Below are 16,652 nucleotides of genomic sequence, written 5' to 3'. Positions count from 1 at the left end.
CACCATGTGACACAGCAGCAACACCAGTTATAACTGCTTCATTAGAGCAGCAATGCACTGCAGATACAGTAAATAATAATAAAGAAAGATCATGATAATAGATTTGATTAATATATAATTATGTCATGACAAAAATTTAAGTAATAAAAGTAGTAATTAAAGTAAAAAGATCAGGATAATTTTTCACCCATCACAGTCACACAAAGGTTGTTTTTACCTGCTCAGCTCTCCACCGTGTCTGTCAATCACCTCCATTACTGATCAATCATGTAATCATTTTCCCTATTAGTCTGATAAAATTTGCTGATATGAACCAAAACCCAGAGTATTCAATCTGCTGTCACATATAATAAAAGCAGCATATCTACACATCTACAATTAAAGCAGTCAACATGTTCTCTGATTCCTCTACATCACTTCCTGCCCCTCCTTCTCATCCACAAAGTACAGCAGAGACTCAGACTGGTTCTTCACATTCAACATGAAGTCGTCTCATCTCATCGTCTCCATCCTTACTTTGTTCTGGATTAAAGGTATTGCACATTCATGAAGACATTGATTTGTGATTTAATTTGGAATTAACCCTAAAAAATCTTTAATGGAATATTTACATCAACTAATCTTTGATTCGAAGGAATTTCATTCAAACACACAATAAGGTTTTATCATCACAGCACTGCTTAACATTGTGTCTTCATCTCTTTACAGGAGTTCAACTCGATGAAGCAAAACAAGTAATTCAGACTCCACCTGAACTGTTCATGAATCCAGATGGTGAATCCAAGCTGAACTGTTCACATCAGATCTCAAGCTATAACATGATTCTCTGGTACCAGCGCTCACCAGGAGACACTGCCCTGAAGCTGATTGGATTTGTGTGGAATGAAAGTCCTACTGTTGAGACATCATTTCAGAGTCACTTTACTGTGAGTGGAGATGGACGGAAAGAAGCTTCTCTTCACATCCTGAAAGCGAGACACCCTGAAGACAGTGGAGAATATTTTGCAGCAGCAAGTATGCACAGTGATAAAGTCAGTGACTGTCTCGTACAAAAACCTCCATAATAACCCAGCAGATAACAGCACACCACCAGGAAACCACTGACACCATGTGACACAGCAGCAACACCAGTTATAACTGCTTCATTACAGCAGCACTGCACTGCTGTGAGGTACAGTAGATAATAATAAAGAAAGAACATGATAACAGATTTAATTAATATATAATTATAGAATGATACACAGTTATTGAAGTGAAAAGATCAGGATCAATTTTCATCCATCACAGTCACACAAAGGTCGTCTTTACCTGCTCAGCTCTCCACTGTGTCTGTCAATCACCTCCATTACTGATCAATCAGTTAATCATTTTCATATAATAAAAGCAGCATATCTACACAGCTGAAAAAATGGCAAATGATTCATCAATTCTTAAAACTGTTCTTCACTTTATTTTCTGTCAGTAGAGTGCATACCCCCCCAAGGCCCAACTGTCCCCTTTAACTCAAGCCTTATCTTATATCCTATTTGTGATATGTTGTCATAGAGGGTAGTCAGCCACTATATGAAAACAATCTTCTACCATCACATAAAATTGTACTCATAGATACCAGTCACGTAAATATACCTGAGGTTTTTCATTCAGTCTCGAGTGAAGCTGTTGTAATATAATTAAAGGAGTCAACATGTGCTCTGATTTCTCTACATCACTTCCTGCCCCTCCTTCTGATCCACAAAGTACAGCAGAGACTCTGACTGGTTCTTCACATTCAACATGAAGCCGTCTCATCTCATCGTCTCCATCCTTACTTTGTTCTGGATTAAAGGTATTGTACATTCATGAAGACATTTGTTCATAATTTGATTTGGAATAAAAAAAAATGTCAATGGAATATTTACATCCACGAATCTTTGATTTGAAGGAATTTAATTCAAACACACAATAAGGTTTAATCATCACAACACTGCTTAACATTGTGTCTTCATCTCCTTACAGGAGTTCACCTCGATAAAGAAAAACAAGTAATTCAGTCTCCACCTGAACACCTGATTAATCCAGATGGTCAATTCAACCTGAGCTGTTCACATCAAATCTCGGGCTATTATGTTATTCTCTGGTACCAGCGCTCACCAGGAGACACTGCTCTGAAGCTGATTGGATATATAAGTAATACAAGTCCTACTGTTGAGAAATCATTTCAGAGCCACTTCAGTGTGAGTGGAAATGGACGGAAAACAGCTCATCTTCACATCCTGAAAGCGAGACACCCTGAAGACAGTGGAGAATATTTTGCAGCAGCAAGTATGCACAGTGATAAAGTCAGTGACTGTCTCGTACAAAAACCTCCATAATAACCCAGCAGATAACAGCACACCACCAGGAAACCACTGACACCATGTGACACAGCAGTGAGGTATTCAATCTGCTGTCACATATGATAAAGGAAAGCAGCATATCTAAACAGCAGAAAAGATGGCAAATGATTCATCAATTCTTAAAACCCTTGTTTAGTTTATTTTCTGTCAGTAGAGTGCATACCTCCACCAAGGCCCAACTGTCCCCTTTAACTCAAGCCTAATCTAGTATCCTATTTATGATGTGTTTTCATAGAGGGTAGTCAGCCGTTACATAATAACAATCTGCTAGTATCACATCAAATTGTACTCACTCATAGATACCAGCCATGTAAACATACCTGATTTTTTCATCGAGGTCCCTCAAGTGAAACTGTTGTAATTTAATTAAAGGAGTCAAAATGTACTCTGATTTCTCTACATCACTTCCTGCCCCTCCTTCTGATCCACAAAGCACAGCAGAGACTCTGACTGGTTCTTCACATTCAACATGAAGTCGTCTCATCTCATCGTCTCCATCCTTCCTTTGTTCTGGATTAAAGGTATTGTTTTCAATGTAATTTGGTATCAACTCTAAAAGAATCTTCAGTGTGATATTTACATTCACTAATCTTTGATTTGAAGGAATTTCATTCAAACACACAATAAGGTTTTATCATAACAGCACTGCTTAACATTGTGTCTTCATCTCTTTACAGGAGTTCACCTCGATGAAGCAAAACAAGTTAATCAGTCTCCACCTGAACTGTTCATGAATCCAGATGGTGAATTCAAGCTGAGCTGTTCACATCAGATCCCGAACTATTACATGATTCTCTGGTACCAGCGCTCACCAGGAGACACTGCCCTGAAGCTGATTGGATATATGAGTAATAAAAGTCCTACTGTTGAGCCATCATATCAGAGCCACTTTAATGTGAGTGGAGATGGAGCGAAAGAAGCTTATCTTCACATTCTGAAAGCGAGACACCCTGAAGACAGCGGAGAATATTTTGCAGCAGCAAGTATGCACAGTGATAAAGTCAGTGACTGTCTCGTACAAAAACCTCCATAATAACCCAGCAGATAACAGCACACCACCAGGAAACCACTGACACCATGTGACACAGCAGCAACACCAGTTATAACTGCTTCATTACAGCAGCACTGCAATGGAGTGAGATAATAATAAAAAAGTTCATGACAATAGATTTAATTAATGTATAATTACATAGTGATACACAGTTCAAACAATTTATCATCCGTCACAGTCACACAAAGGTTGTCTTTACCTGCTCAGCTCTCCACCGTGTCTGTCAATCACCTCCATTACTGATCAATCAGGTAATCACTTTCCCTATAGTCTCATAAAATGTGCAAATGTGAACCAATACCCAGAATATTCAATGTGCTGTCACATGCAATAAATGAAGGCAGCATATCTACACAGCTGAAAAGCTGCTATATGATAACTGTTAGACCTGGGTAAAATGGAGGACTCAGATGCAGTTAGTGAACGGTGTTGACAGGCTTTTATTCTGATGTTTTTCTGAATTCTCGTCAGAATGGGTGAGGAAACAACAGTCTGTGAAAAACTAGACACGCCTGAACAGACGAGGACGACACACAAGAAAACAGAACAGAAAATCACTTCCGAAGGCGGAAAAACACACAAGGTCTACACTAATCCTAAGAATGAATAAATACGCTATGAAAATTACACAAAACAAAAGACCACTCTCAAAGAGGGAAAACCAAAAGGCAGAAAACTTAACTGAACTACTCTGAATAACAAAATACTACAAGAACAAAGGACGCTCCAAAGGAGGACACAAAAAGGGTCAGCAAACAAAACTATCTTCATGGCTAACCAAAAAACTATCGCAAAATAAGGTCACTCTTCTTCAGAGGAATTGAAAAACATGAAAATACAAACTTGACAAGGCACGAGGTTCTTGACTTGGACTGTGACAGAGGCTGGAGGTACTCGACACGACGAAATACTCTGGCAACAAGACAGGGGAAGACGAGGACTATATACACATGAGGGAGGGTGACACAGGTGGAAACAATCAGGGAATCAGGGGAGACATCAGACTGGTGACACAGGAGAAAGGGCAAATGACCTGAAACGAGAGGAGGATTAGATTTTCAACATAAAACAGGAAGTTCACCAGACAAAACCCCAAGACAGGACATCCCTCACCGCGGTGTGACAATAACAATCTGCTAGCATCACATCAAATTGTTATATGCCATTTTTTATCATCCAGCCTCAAGTGAAACTGTTGTAATTTAATTAAAGGAGTAAACATGTGCTCTGATTTCTCTACATCACTTCCTGCCCCTCCTTCTGATCCACAAAGCACAGCAGAGACTCTGACTGGTTCTTCACATTCAACATGAGGCCGTCTCATCTCATCGTCTCCATCCTGACTTTGTTCTGGATTAAAGGTATTGTACATTCATGAGGCAACTTTTTTGGAGTTGATACTTTCTTGCGTAGCACTACTTAACATTGTGTCTTCATCTCTTTACAGGAGTTCACCTCGATGAAGAAAAACAAGTAAATCAGTCTCCACCTGAACTGTTCATGAATCCAGATGGTGAATCCAAACTGAGCTGTTCACATCAAATCTCGAGCTATAACATGATTCTCGGGTACCAGCGCTCACCAGAAGACACTGCCCTGAAGCTGATTGGATATATGTATGTTACAAATCCTACTGCTGAGACATCATTTCAGGGCCACTTTAATGTGAGTGGAGATGGACAATCACCTCTATTACTGATCAATCAGATAATCATTTTCCCTATTAGTCTGATAAAATGTGCCAATATGAGCCAAAACCCAGAAAATGTATTCTGCTGTCACACATATAATAAAAGGAAAGCAGCATATCTACACAACTGAAAAGATGGCAAATGATTCATCAATTCTCAAAACTGTTGTTCACTTTATTTCCTGTCAGTCGACTGATCAATTGACCTCTCAATAGAATGCATAACTCCACCAAGGCCCAACTGTCCCCTTAAACTCAAGTCTTATCTAATATCCTATTTGTTATCATAGAGCAGCCGACTACCCTCTATGAAAACATATCACAGTCTGCCAATATCACATCAAATTGAACTCACTCATAGATGCCAGCAACGTAAATACAGTGTTGGGAGTAACGGCGTTTAAGTATAACGGCGTTACTAGCGGCGTTATTTTTTCAGTAACGGAGTAATCTAATGAATTACTTTTCCCATCGTTACAACGCCGTTACCGTTACCGACTATAAAATGTGGCACGTTACAAATCGAAGTTTCTCATTGAAGCTGCTGTCATCCGACTAGGCTCTCAGCCACCGGAGCAGCAGGGCTGCTTTATTTTTCTCCCCGGTGAGGGAGGAGGGAGGGGCGAGACAACCGCAGAGGTGATGATTGGCTCTCTAAGATAGAGTGAGAGTTCATAAGCCAATCAGAGGCTGTGTTCGGTTTACACACAAACCACACAGCCTGGCACACACAAACTAGCAGAGGTGAGCTGCAGAAATGGCAAGTCCGGAAGGAAAGTTTACGTTTTCAAAGTGGAAGTACAGACACTACTTTAGCCTCCTTTGTCCACGTCCGTTTCAAGCAACTCTGATCTAATGAAGCATCTCTCAACTGCACGTGCTTCTACAACACTAGAGGCCAAAAACTCCGTTGTTGACACTGCTGATGATGATAGCAGGTGTGGCTAACGTGAGCTCCGCTAACACAGAAGGACAAGGAGCCGTCCAAGCAGCTAAAGCTGGATGTTTCTGCTCCAGCTTCACTAAAACTTATGACACAGACTGAACTGAATGCAATGATAGGCAGGTATGTTGTTGAGAACATGCTCCTGTTATCAACAGCTGACCCAGACTCCTTCATTGGCTAAATACCAGGGAGAGCAGGTGCCGGTCCGCCATGCAGAAAGACATTTTCTAAATACATAGTACATTAAAATCAATGCCAATCTCAAAAAGGGAAGAAAAGAAAGTAACGCAAGAGTTACTTTTCCTGGTAACTAATTACTTTTATATTGGAGTAATTCTGTTACTAACTCAGTTACTTTTTGGGAGAAGTAACTAATAACTATAACTAATTACTATTTAAAAGTAATGTGACCAACACTGCGTAAATATAGCTGATTGTTTTTCATCCAAGTACCAGGTGTTTGATTCAAGTGAAACTGATGCAATTTAATTGAAGGAGTCAACGTCTGTACCCCAATTCAGGGGCTGCATCCTTTGAAGGCAGCATTTGAAGGCAAATTACGTCACAACGCTGTGCGAAGGCTGTCCCTATTCAAAGGCTCCTCCAAATGCACCCCACAAATGCTCCTTCTTTTCCCTCTTTTTGGAGGATGCACTTCTACTATCCTTTGCGGCCTCCCATATCCCAAGATTTTTTGTGCAACCGAAAAAGAAGAAAGAAAGACAATGGCAACATCCCAATGCATAGATCCAGTGGCGGTTCTAGGGGGGGGCCAACAGGGGCCAGTGCCCCCGTAACTCTGAGTCTGGACCCCCCTGTGGCCCCCCTGAGAGGGAGTCTGCATTAATAATACAATGACAGATTTCTTGCAATGATTTTGTTCTGAAGGGAAAGACAGAAATAAAGTGTCTCAGCAGTTTACTACCCAATCAAAATTGCTGTAATTGTAAACACTGCTTTGTCTGAATGAGGGATTTATCCTTTTTTCCGGGTTGTATGTGCCCCCTTACAAAAAAGCCGGCCCCAACCTGGCCCCCCTATTAAAACTGGTCTAGAACCGCCACTGCATAGATCATCACTTTCACGAGTCTGGGCAGCAGAAATTGTGACGTAAGGGTAAGGGCGGGAACATCTGGTGACGCAACTAGGAAATGTTCTGAAGGCTAGACCGTCCACGGCCTTTGAAGGTCTCTCTGAAGGACTTGCCTTCGAAGGCCACAAAGGCTGGGTACTTTGAAGGATGCATCCCCCAAACTGGGATACAACAAACATGTGCTCTGATTTCTCTACATCACTTCCTGCCTCTCCTTCTGATCCACAAAGCACAGCAGAGACTCTGACTGGTTCTTCACATTCAACATGAAGCCGTCTCATCTCATCGTTTCCATCCTGACTTTGTTCTGGATTAAAGGTATTGGACATTCATGAGGCGATTCATTTATGATTTAATTTGGAATCAAGTCTAGAAAAAATGTAAATGGAATATTTACATCCACTAATCTTTGATTTGAAGGAATTTCATTCAAACAAAGAATAAGGTTTTATCATCACAGCACTGCTTAACATTGTGTCTTCATCTCTTTACAGGAGTTCACCTCGATGAAGCAAAAGAAGTTAATCAGTCTCCACCTGAACTGTTCATGAATCCAGATGGTGAATTCAAGCTGAACTGTTCACATCAGATCTCAAGCTTTTACATGATTCTCTGGTACCAGCGCTCACCAGGAGACACTGCTCTAAAGCTGATTGGATATGTAATTAATACAAGTCCTACTGTTGAGAAGGCATTTCAGAGCCACTTTAATGTGAGTGGAGATGGACGGAAAAAAGCTTATCTTCACATCCTGAAAGCGAGACATCCTGAAGACAGTGGAGAATATTTTGCAGCAGCAAGTATGCACAGTGATAAAGTCAGTGACTGTCTCATACAAATACCTCCATAATAACCCAGCAGATAACAGCACACCACCAGGAAACCACTGACACCATGTGAGACAGCAGCAACACCAGTTATAACTGCTTCATTACAGCAGCACTGCACTGCAGTGAGGTACAGTAGATAATAATAAAGATCATGATAATAGATCTAATTAATGTATAATTATATAGTGATACACAGTTCAGGATCATTTTTCATCCCTCACAGTCACACAAAGATCGTCTTTACCTGCTCAGCTCTCCACCGTGTCTGTCAATCACCTCCATTACTGATCAGTCAGGTGATCATTTTCCCTATTAGTCTGATAAAATGTCCACATAAGAACCAAAACCCAGACTAATCAATGTGCTGTCACAAATAATAAAGGAAAGCAGCATCTCCACAACCTAAAAGATGGCTAATGATTCATAAATTCTTAAAACTGTTGTCCAACTTTATTTTCTGTCAGTAGAGTGCATACCTCCATCATGATATGCAATTATATATCTCCATTTCATCAGAGAACCCTAGAATCTTTTTTCCTGTCTCACAGATATTAACATCTGGATGAACAACATTTTTTTAAAACTGAACGAGCAGAAAACTGAGATTTTACTTGTTGGCCCACTGGAAGATAGGCAGAAACTTCAGTCAAAGTTTGGCAGTCTATCCCAACAGATTAAATCACATGTTACAAGCCTAGGAGTGATTTTAGACTCCGACCTTAATTTTATTCACCATTTTAACAGTGTTGCAAAAACTTCATTTTTTCACCTTAGAAATATTGCCAAAATTAGACCTTTTTTAAGTCAGGATGATGCTGAAACACTTGTACATGCTTTTATAACTAGTCGTTTGGACTACTGCAATTCCCTTTTGACTGGTCTCCCTAGACAGTCACTAAAGAAACTACAAGTTATTCAGAACGCGGCAGCCAGGATTTTAACTAATACAGAAAAAGAGATCACATTACTCCTCAGCTTGCAACATTGTACTGGTTGCCTATTTCTTTTAGGATTGATTTTAAAGTTCATTTACTCATTTATAAAGTCTTAAATATCCTAGCACGATCTTATGTTGGCGATTTGCTTTCTTTTTATACCCCAACAAGAATGCTCAGGTCCTCCACTGCCTGTCTTTTAGTTGTTCCTAAGGTGACCCACAAGAAAACTGGTGAAGCTGCTTTTTGTTTTAATGGCCCTAAACTCTGGTTTTGAACTGTTCATGAATCCAGATGGTGAATCAAAGCTGAGCTGTTCACATCAAATCTTGCGCTATGACACTGTTCTCTGGTACCAGCACTCACCAGGAGACACTGCCCTGAAACTGATCGGATATATATATGTTACAAATCCTACTGTTGAGACATCATTTCAGAGCCACTTCAATGTGAGTGGAGATGGACGAAATGAGCTTATCTTCACATCCTGAAAGCGAGACACCCTGAAGACAGTGGAGAATATTTTGCAGCAGCTAGTATGCACAGTGATAAAGTCAGTGACTGTCTCGTACAAAAACCTCCATAATAACCCGGCAGATAACAGCACACCACCAGGAAACCACTGACACCATGTGACACAGCAGCAACACCAGTTATAACTGCTTCATTAAGCAGCACTGCACTGCAGTGAGGTACAGTAGATAATAATAAAGAAAGATCATGACAATAGATTTTATGAATGTATAATTATGTAATGATACACAGATCAGGATCATTTTTCATCCATCACAGTCACACAAAATTCGTCTTTACCTGCTCAGCTCTCCACTGTGTCTGTCAGATACCTGCAGTTCTGATCAATCAGGTAATCATTTTCCCTAATGACCAATGATTAATCAATTCTTAAAACTGTTGTTCACTTTATTTCCGATCAGTTGAATGATCAATTTACCTCTCAGTAGAACACATATCTCCACCAATATGTGGGGCCAATTCTGATGTTGAGCATGCTAAAATAAACAACAACTTCTCGCCACATTTTGCAACAAACCCCATTGAAAAATATGTGATTTTTTTATGTTACTTACGACCAGATTTACAGCAATATTTGTGAACTTTGTCTTATTCATTTCTCTTGAAAAAATATGTCAATGTAAAATCTAAATAAAAAATCAAAATCAAAATATTAAATCTAAATCTAAATGTTACATCTAAATCTGAATGTTACATTTAAATATTAATGTTAAATGTTAAATATAAATGTTAAATGTTTAAAATAAATGTTGAATCTAAATGTCAAATTTAAATCTAAATGCTAAATGTTAGATATAAATGTTAAATATAAATATAAATGTTGAATCTAAATATCATGGGTGAAAGTAAATATTTAGCTAATATGCAGATTCACACTGCCTGTCACCGGAAGCCCAAAAAAACTGCTACCGAGTGCTGAGGTGGCGCTACTGTGGTGGCTCCTGTAGCTGTCGCTTTTCACAGATTTGCTGCATTATCAACGTAGCGGTGGTCCACCAATTCACCGGCGTTGTTTGTTCACACAGAGCCAAGCAGCACCAGCTTAAAATGATCTGCTGTGTTTCACACAGAAAGCCGGCGCTGTGGCTCCTAAAGAGGCTTGACGGTATGCGTCATGATGACGACGTCTGTGTGTTTTTTTCAAGGTGTTTCCCCAGGTGTCCTCCTGTTAATCTAAACATGAACCTGCTGACAGTTTATAATCATATGGATGCTGTTATAGCGGGTTGGGATTGAGATCCAGACCCATCAAACTTCAAGCTGCTTGTCTCTATGTGAAGAAACAACGGCGGAGAATTGGCAAAACACCGCTGCGGCGACTGTACTGTCGCTGTCGTTGCAGACACATTGCTGAACCTCTGTATTGCTACAATAACGACCCTACCAATGTTTCCAGCTAAGTTGCTGGACAAGGTGGCAGGCAACATGAGAGCACGGTGAGGAGACGTGACTAACAGTGCAGCGCAATCACTCGATCTGTCTACCCGAAGAAGACCACGGATAGCGTTTGTTGAGCTTCAATGAGATTTTATTTTGGTACTTACGGTGACAGGCAGTGTAAATTTGCATATTAGCTAGATATTTAACTTCACCCCTGATATTAAGATTTAACATTTAGCATTTAGATGTAACATTTAGCATTTAGATTTAACATTTAGCATTTAGATTTAAATTTAACATTTGTATTTAAATTTAACATTCAACATTTAGATTACCATTTAACATCTATATTTAACATTTAGATTACCATTTAACATTTAGATTTAGATTTAACATTCAGAGTCAGATTTAACATTTAACATTTAGATTTAAGATTGACATTATAATTTTAACTAGAAAAGTTAATATCACAAAGTTCACAAATATTAATGTAAATCTGGTCAAAAGTAACATAAAAAAGTTCACATCTGTTTTTTTAAATGGGGTTTGTTGCTAAATGTGGCAAAAAGTTGCTGTTTATTTTAGCATGCTCAACTTTACATTCGGCGCCCCATACACCAGAGCCCATCTGTCCCCTTTAACTCAAGCCTTATCTAATATCCTATTTGTGATATTATTTCATAGAGGGTAGTCAGCTGCTATATAATAACAATCTGCTAGTATCACATGAAATTGTACCCACTCATAGATACCAGCCACGTACATATACCTGTTATTTTTCATCCAGCTTCGAGTCAAACTGTAATTTAATTTAATCTAATTAAAGGAGTCAACATGTGCTCTGATTTCTCTACATCACTTCCTGCCCCTCCTTCTGATCCACAAAGCACAGCAGAGACTCTGACTGGTTCTTCACATTCAACATGAAGCCGTCTCATCTCATCGTCTCCATCCTTATTTTGTTCTGGATTAAAGGTATTGTACATTCATGCAGGTATTTTTTTTTTTTGCATTTAAATTGGAATCAACCCAAAAAAATCTTACATGGAATATTTACATCCACTAATCTTAGACCTGAAAGAATTTCATTCAAACACACAATAAGGTTTAATCATCACAGCACTGCTTAACATTGTGTCTTCATCTCTTTACAGGAGTTCACCTCGATAAAACAAAACAAGTAAATCAGTCTCCACCTGAACTGTTCATGAATCCAAATGGTGAATTCAAGCTGAACTGTTCACATCAGATCTCGAGCTATAACACTATTCTCTGGTACCAGCGCTCACCAGGAGACACTGCTCTGAAGCTGATTGGATATATGTTTACTACAAGTCCTACTGTTGAGCCATCATTTCAGAGCCACTTTAATGTGAGTGGAGATGGACGGAAAAAAGCTTATCTTCACGTCCTGAAAGCGAGACACCCTGAAGACAGTGGAGAATATTTTGCAGCAGCTAGTATGCACAGTGATAAAGTCAGTGACTGTCTCGTACAAAAACCTCCATAATAACCCAGCAGATAACAGCACACCACCAGGAAACCACTGACACCATGTGACACAGCAGCAACACCAGTTATAACTGCTTCATTACAGCAGCACTGCACTGCAGTGAGGTACATCATAACAAAGAAAGATTGTGATCATAGATTTAATGAATGTATAATTATGTAATGATACATATTAATTAAAGTAAAAAGATCAGGATCATTCTTCATCCCTCACAGTCACACAAAGGTCGTCTTTACCTGCTCAGCTCTCCACCGTGTCTGTCAATCACCTCCATTACTGATCAATCAGGTAATCATTTTCCCTATTAGTCTGATAACATTTGCAAATATGAACCAAAACCCAGAATATTCAATCTGCTGTCACATGTAATAAAGGAAAGCAGCATATCTACACAACTGGTAAGATGACAAAGTATTCATCAATTCTTAACACAGTTGCTCACTTAACTTTAAGTTCTTCCAACTCATTTTGTCTGAATGTTAATCCAGATAAACACACGTATTTTTTCATGAGCTGTAATTACACATAGACATACTATGTTATACACTTTTCATTCATTTGCTGTAGTAAAATAAGAAAACTGTTAAACTTTTTTGATTTACACGTGCATAGTTATCTTTTTGGCCTTTCATATTGGCAGAAATGCACATTTTTGTCATCTTCTTCAACCGAGCCGAAAAGGTGTCGATATAATTTTGCATTCCTAAAAATAATGGCCCATGTCAGAAGCAAAGGTGGAAGAAACTTGATATTCCAACTGGGTCCTGGACAAGTTTGGAGGATGATATGAGCAGTACAGCACAGTGCTGTAGAACAGATTCAACCAACAGATGGAGGCACAGCACATGATTTGTTATCATGAGGATGTGGTGAGGAGTAAACCCACACACACCTCCCTCCCTCTTCCCCATGAGTCTTATTCTCCTCAGCACATTACTTTACTCACATCATTCAGCCTGACAATGTCTTCAGTGATGCAAATATTTGGTTTACTCTTAATCTACTTTTATTGTAAGCACTCAAATGTCATCCGGAATTACATTTTTATCATTATCTTTATAACAATCAGTCCTCATTTTTGTTCTGCACTAATAACATTTTCTAAATCTTCTTCTTCCACAGGTCATGTGACTGCTATAACATTTCAAGAATTTCCTCCGCAGATAGTGAACGAGAGCAATGAGGTCCAGTTTGAATGCAGCCATGATGATAGTACCAAAATTCAAATGTTCTGGTTCCAGAAAAAAAAAGACAGCCTGGTTCTGACTGTCATTGGGTATGTGTATGGACAAGGTTCCCCAACATACGAAGGGGAGATGGAAAAACAATTCAAGCTGACAAAAGCAGAAGCAACAAAGGGAAAGCTGATCATTCGCAGTGCAAAACTGTCAGACTCGGCTGTTTATTTCTGCGCTGCCAGTACACAGTGATGTGGTTGAACGACACTCCCTCACTAAAAACCCCTCAGCGTCTTCCTGTTAGTGAGTTGTTTGCACTTGCAGACGAGGAGTGTCTCTCCTAGTACATCACTGGAGGAGGCACAAACATGAAAATGTCTCCGGCTGTGATCGGATTTCTTCTCATCTTGCTTCCATGTAATAAAACAAGCTGAAAACATAACAATTTAATATGTTGTTTTATTAATTTCTAAAAAGGAAATGTAGGTACTTTTTTCACCTTCTGCATCTACTAAAATCCGTCTTTTTCCAACAGATCGAGCTACGAGTTTGACGTTTCAGCCGTCTTTTCCGAGAATAGTCAGCAACACCACCAGGGTAGAAATCAAATGCAATCATGACAATGACGGCCTCTATACCATGCTCTGGTACCAGCAAAAGCAGAGCGGTTTGATCACTCTCATTGGATACAGCTACATCAGCAGTGACCCCGAATATGAGAAACAGTTTGAAAATCGGTTTGAGATCACAAGAGAAAACACCAAAGCAGGAGCTCTGATTATTCAGAGCGTCAGCCTGTCAGACTCGGCTGTGTACTTCTGTGCTGCCAGTACACAGTGATGTGGTTTAATGTCGCCTCATTACTAAAAACCCTCTTCTCTCTGTTGTGTTCATGTTCAATACTCAGAGTGGAGGGCTGGTGGAATTAAACTCAAGACAGTTCAATTACTTTTCTGGCATGGAAAACACAATTAGTTTGGAAACGATGTGATTATTCACAGTCACACAGTCTCAAAAATCATTTACATATAAAAGTGTTCAACTATTTTGACTGATAATTATCTTTTAGGGCGTGAAATGGAATGGGGTGGATTGCAACACACAATTTACTCCCAATAATCATCACAATATATGCTTATAGTAACTTTATGTGACATTTTGTTGAGGAGAAAAGAAAATGTAAAGCGTAAAAGATAGTGAAAAACAAACAATCTTAAATTATGACATGACTCATTGTCAGGTCTCATCAAGCTAAGTTCTTGTTTCCATGTTTATTCAGTCATTTCTTTCTGTTTCCTGTTTTATTGTGGCGTCTAACTCCCCTCATGTTTTCAGATCTGTTTCCTGTCTTTGTGTGATTGTCTGCCCTGCCCTGATGTGTTTCACCTGTGTTCAATTATCACCTCCTGCCTTGTTTATAAAGTGTGTGTGTGTGTGTGTGTGTGTTCTCCTGCCTCTTTGCCAGTTCATTGTTATCACTTGCAGCAGGCTTTCAGCATTTTTTGCCCCATTCTGGATACTCAGCCCTTGATACACACCTCCCTCCCTCTTCCCCATGAGACTTATTCTTCTCAGCACATTACTTTACTCACATCGTTCAGCCTGACGATGTCTTCATTGATGCAAATCTTTGGTTTACTCCTAATCTGCTTTTACAGTAAGCTCTCAAATGTCATCTTGAATTACATTTTTATCATTATCTATATAACAATCAAGCTAAAGATAAATACTTTCTCCTCATTTTTGTTCTGCATCAGTAACATTTTCTAAATCTTCTTCTTCCACAGGTCAGGTGACCTCCGTTACATTTCGAGAATTTCCTCCGCAGCTAGTGAACGGGAGCAGTGAGGTCCAGATTCAGTGCAGCCATGATGATACTGACAAACCACAAATGTTCTGGTTCCAGCAAAAAAAAGACAGTTTGGTTCTGACTCTCATTGGGTTTGTGTATGTACAAGGTTCCCCAACATACGAGGGGGAGATGGAAAAACAATTCAAGCTGACAAAAGAAGGAACAACGAAGGGAACGCTGATCATTCACAGTGCAAAACTGTCAGACTCGGCTGTTTATTTCTGCGCTGCCAGTACACAGTGATGTGGTTTAATGACACTCCCTCACTAAAAACCCCTCAGCGTCTTCCTGTTAGTGAGATATTTGCACTTGCAGACGAGGAGTGTCTCTCCTAGTACATCACTGGAGGAGGCACAAACTTGAAAATGTCTCCGGCTGTGATCGGATTTCTTCTCATCTTGCTTCCATGTAATGCAACTAACTGCAAACATAACAATTAATTATGTCCTTTTAAATCATTTAAAAAAAAATGCAATTATATGAATGGTTTTTTCACCTGCTGCAGCTACAAAAATCTGTCTTTTTCCAACAGATCGAGCTACGAGTGTGACGTTTCAGCCGACTTTTCCGAGAATAGTCAGCGACGCCACCAGGGTAGAAATCAATTGCAATCATGATGACGATAACCTCTATAACATGCTCTGGTACCAGCAAAAGCAGAGCGGTTTGGTGACTTTGATTGGATACAGCTACATGAGCAATGACCCCGTGTATGAGAAGCAGTTTGAAGATCGGTTTGAGATCACGAAAGAAAACACAAAAGCAGGAGCTCTGATTATTCAGAGCGTCAGCCTGTCAGACTCGGCTGTTTATTTCTGCGCTGCCAGTACACAGTGATGTGGTTTAATGACACTCCCTCACTAAAAACCCCTCAGCGTCTTCCTGTTAGTGAGATATTTGCACTTGCAGTTGAGGAGAGTCACTGGAGGAGGCACAAACTTGAAAATGTCTCCGGCTGTGATCGGATTTCTTCTCATCTTGCTTTCATGTAATGCAACTAACTGCAAACATAACAATTAATTATGTCCTTTTAAATCATTTTTTCAAAAAAGCAATCATATGAATGTTTTTTCACCTGCTGCAGCTACAAAAATCTGTCTTTTTCCAACAGATCGAGCTACGAGTGTGACGTTTCAGCCGTCTTTTCCAATAATAGTCAGCGACGCCACCAGGGTAGAAATCAAATGCAATCATGACGATGACGGCCTCTATAACATGCTCTGGTACCAGCAAAAGCAGAGCGGTTTGATGACGTTCATGGACAGCTCCACGGCG

General features: G+C 39.6%; 1 protein-coding gene and 1 long non-coding RNA gene across 2 annotated transcripts in view; both read left to right on the top strand.

The window, feature by feature from the left end:
- Positions 1-16,652, top strand: part of LOC115566089 (M1-specific T cell receptor beta chain) — a gene marked incomplete in the record, with an annotated part of 384,816 nt that overhangs the window by 316,549 nt on the left and 51,615 nt on the right.
- Positions 15,021-16,369, top strand: LOC115566100 (uncharacterized). Its single transcript, XR_003980940.1, has 3 exons — positions 15,021-15,182; positions 15,313-15,785; positions 15,910-16,369. It is a non-coding gene; the product is annotated as an uncharacterized LOC115566100 (long non-coding RNA).

Source organism: Sparus aurata, chromosome 16 (assembly GCF_900880675.1).
Source record: "Sparus aurata chromosome 16, fSpaAur1.1, whole genome shotgun sequence".
Lineage (NCBI taxonomy): Eukaryota > Metazoa > Chordata > Actinopteri > Spariformes > Sparidae > Sparus > Sparus aurata.
The sequence above is the reverse complement of the archived record's forward strand: the minus strand, read 5'-3'. Positions and strand labels throughout refer to the sequence as shown.